We start from the raw sequence: 4635 nt of genomic DNA, 5'->3' as shown, positions 1-4635 counted from the left end.
TGATTTTTGAAAGGAAGCCCATTATCTGCGATGATGGACATGGGTACACCATACTGGCAGATGATGTAATTGAGGATAAACGAGGGGATCTACTTTCTAGTGACTTGGGTAAGAGGAACAACTTCGATCCAATTTGTGAAGTATTTTGTGGTGGTAGTGATGAATTTGTGACCGTTGGATGAAGATGGATGGATTTTACCCACAAGGTCAAGTCCCCACTGACAAAAGGGCTATGGTGTTGTTTTAGGTTGTAGTTCTTGTACTGGGGCATGCATAAGATCTCTCTATGAACTTGGCACTTCTTGCACTTTCTAACAAAGTAGTAGGAGTATTTTTCCATAGAGGGCCAATAGTATTTTACCTGCATGATCTTTTAAGCCAACGAAGGGCCACTTGAATGAGCTTCACAGATACCTTCAAGTACTTCTTCTAAAGTTGTGGTCACCTCACATTGCTATAGACATTGGAGGAGAGTACCATCAAGACCTCGTCAGTATAGGGTTTCAGCAATGATGGTGTATCGACCGGATTGGCATATGAAGGTTTTTCGTTGGTTGTTTGATTGGTTAGGTGGAAGTATTTGGTTGCGTAGGTAAGCATAAAATTCTAAATACCATGGGGAATTGGGACTGTTGAGTTGACATACTATCTCAGATTCTAGGATATCATAAGCACGGATCCAAAGATGTTCAACTAAGAACTCATAGCATGTTGAATTCTATGGTAGATTGAGGAGAGAGGCTATTATAGCCATTGCGTCTGCAGCTCAGTTCTGATCTCAAGGAATCTACTCAAAAGTGATAGCTATGAATAGTTCTTTGAATCTATCAACCATTTTCTTGTAAGGCGTGATCTTATCATCCTTAGTTTGGTATTCATCATTGACCTATCAGATTACAAGTTGTGAATTGCCATAGACCTATAGCTCTTTTAAGTTCCACTGCACGACCATCTGTAGTCCTGTGATCAAGGCTTCATCTTCTGCTATGTTGTTGATGCACGGGAATGTAAGCCGATATGATTTTGGAATGCTATCACCTTGAGGTGTGATGAAGAGAATGCCAACTCCTGAACCATGTCTAGTGTATGAGCCATCAAAATATAACTTCCATTGCCATGCTGGCAAGACTGCAAAGATTTCCTCTTCTGGAAATTTTGAGATGAGTGGATGGTCTCCTATGAGTGTTGCTTCGACCAACTAATCTACAATGACTTGCCCTTTGATTTCTTTTCAGTCCACATACTCTATGTCAAATTCACTGAGGAGCATAACCCACTTTGCCAAACGACTTGTTAGTGTTGCTTTACTGAGTAGATACTTGAGTGGATCTATCTTGGCAATGAGTTTTATCTTGTGTGTCAAAATGTAGTGCCTCAATTTGGTAGCTACCAAAATTACTGCTAGACAAGCTTGTTCAATAGGGTTATTATCACCTTGAGGTGTGATGAAGAGAATGCCAACTCTTGAACCATGTCTGGTGTATGAGCCATCAAAATATAACTTCCATTGCCATGCTGGCAGGACTGCAAAGATTTCTTCTTCTGGAAACTTTGAGATGAGCGGATGGTCTCCTATGAGTGTTGCTTCGACCAACTAATCTACAATGACTTGCCCTTTGATTTCTTTTCAGTCCACATACTCTATGTCAAATTCACTAAGGAGCATAACCCACTTTGCCAAATGACTTGTTAGTGTTGCTTTACTGAGTAGATACTTGAGTGGATCTATCTTGGCAATGAGTTTTATCTTGTGTGTCAAAATGTAGTGCCTCAATTTGGTAGCTACCAAAATTACTGCTAGACAAGCTTGTTCAATAGGGTTATAATTGAGTTCATACCCTACCAGTGTTCTGGAAATGTAGTATACTACACATTCTTTAACTTTTGCATTATGTTGTACGAGTAAGATGCTTAAGGCCATAGTTGTAGCTAATATATATAACAATAAGGGCCTGTCTGGAGATGGTGGCGTTAGTAATGGTAGCATCATTAGGAGGTCCTTTAGCTGCTGGAATGCTTTCTAGCAATTCTCTTCCCATTTGAAATGAACATTCTTGTGAAGCAAATGTGTGTTATGTCTCGGAGACAACTGAGAGGGGGGGGGGGGGTGAACTAGTTATCCAATAATTTCAACCAAAATTAACAACCAAAACTTAATCCTTAATGTTGATAAACCAAAATTTATGTCGGTAGACAGTTTTATCAGTTAATTGCAGTACCAGTAAAGATTAATGCATGAAATAGAAAGACAATAACATCCACAACACATAACACAAATATTTGTATGTGGAAACCCTGTAAGGGGAAAAACCACGGTGGGAAGCCTTACCCAAAATCAAATGATACTACTGTAGATAGTATGTTTGTACAATATGGAGTCTGCACATGCAGAAAGGTCAGCTCCCTAGAGCTCACTGCTCAATGACAAAATGGGAGTCACACTGACTACAATTGGATGGTTAAATCCAATGATAATGTACTGCATAAAATAGCATCTTCATATGTTGGATTCAGTACCGGTTCAGTTATGATATGCCTTCTTCAAATACCTTCCTTCAACCTTCAAATGATGTCTACGTGTATAGCTCTGCTTATTTTCGCATATACCTTATTACAATCCTTTTTCTTATCGCATATCAATCTCATAAATGAGATCTTACATTTATACCATAACCTAAAACCAATTGAATAGGTCGGCTCACTAAAAGATATTACAATAAAATCAATTACAAATAAATCGATATCCGATGCATCATGTTGGATCAATGCATTTATAATAATAATAAATCATCTTAATAACATGTTGTGCTGATCTGGAATAGATATGCTTGTTGGTGCATAACCTGGACCTATTTACCGGTAACAACAAATATGCAAACCCGAATAGACCAATAACCAAATCACCAAAACCAAGTGATCGAATAATGTCTTCGACATAACCAAGTAGTCTCCAAGTCATTCCAAGTGTCGGTGAACAATATAACCTGCTGGTGAACCAAATACCAATGACTATGCATAAGTCACTGACTTGTCGGTGAACAAAACCAAAGATCTCCAAGTGCTCATGATAAGGTTGACAAGTGTTGACAAGTGTTGTCATGAATGACAAAACCATATCAACATATCTAAAATACCAACAATCTTCCCCTTTGGCATTGATGACAACACAAGATGGAAAAACCATCAAAGTTCCAAAACAAAAATGCCAAAAGCCAAAAACCAACAATCTGCCAAAGAGATCATTAACGAGAAATCAAAATACATAATTTCTCTCCCCTAGGAATGATTTCTCCCAAAAGATATCTCTCCCCAAAATATTTTTCAAATTTTTTTCCATAATATCTCTCCCCCTTTGACATCAAATGCCAAATCAATACAAAATCAAATGCAAAATACCAATTAACCAATTTATCCAACTACTCCCCCTGAGAAGTATCTCTCCTCATCAAAGCCGGGAATAAAATTTCTCTATTAATTTTGTCAGTTGATGACAAACATCAATTGTCTAAGTCTCTACCAGTGGGGGTAGAACTCCAAGCTGCTCTCTGAGATATTCAAAAGTCTCCTTAGGCAAAGGCTTTGTAAAAATATTTGCAATCTGCTCTTTAGTATTCACATAAACCAATTTCACTTCTTTTGCTTCAACATTCTCTTTTAGAAAATTGAATTTGATAGAAACATGTTTAGTCTTAGAGTGAAATACCAGATTCTTTGATATATCAATTGCTACCATATTATCACAGTAAATAGTCATAGGTTCCTTGCATTTTACCTTTATGTCCTTCAACATTTGTTTGATCCATAATACCTGTGTACAATTAGTTGCTGCTGCAACATATTTTGATTCTGCCGTTGATAGTGATGTACAACTATGTTTCTTGCTCAACCATGAAATTAGTCTACTAGCAAGAAAAAATGCTCCGTCGGTGGTGCTTTTTCTGTCATCTACATCTCCTACCCAATTAGCATCTGTGTATGCACATAAATCAAAATTTTCATCTCTAGGATACCATTAACCAAGATTTGTAGTACCTTGTAGGTACCGAAAAATCCTTTTCACTGTTGATTCATGATTTTCTTTAGGGTTACTCTGAAATCTTGAAACAATACATACTTTAGTGTATCCAAGCTTCAAAAGATATTTGTCCAATCTAGCATATGAAGCTCTAGGAGCTTGTTTTAATCCATATAAAGCTTTCCTTAACCTGCAAACCATGTCTTTGTTATCTGTCAAAGAAAATCCATCAGGTTGTTCAATATAAACTTCTTTTTCAAGATCTCCATTCAGAAATGCACATTTAACATCCATTGAAAAAGTTTGACTACCTCAATTCTAGCTACTGGTGCAAAGGTTTTATTGTAATCAATTCCTTCTTTCTATGAATATCCCTTACACACTAATTGTTAGAGTATTAAGGTATTTACTTGATTAATTAAATAATATTTGTTTAATTATTTAAGTTCCCTTTATCTCTTTTACACTTAAGCTAACTTTAGGTGCATAATAATTAATTCTTTTATTAATTATTATGTGCAAACCTAGGTTTTCCTTTTTAGGGTTTTTTGACCTATTAAAGGTTGAGTTCTTTCTTTTCATTGTAAGAAGGGGGATTATTACATTACACACTTTTGGTA

The sequence above is a fragment of the Cryptomeria japonica genome, chromosome 1, assembly GCF_030272615.1.
Source record: "Cryptomeria japonica chromosome 1, Sugi_1.0, whole genome shotgun sequence".
Lineage (NCBI taxonomy): Eukaryota > Viridiplantae > Streptophyta > Pinopsida > Cupressales > Cupressaceae > Cryptomeria > Cryptomeria japonica.
Note: the sequence above shows the minus strand (reverse complement) of the source record.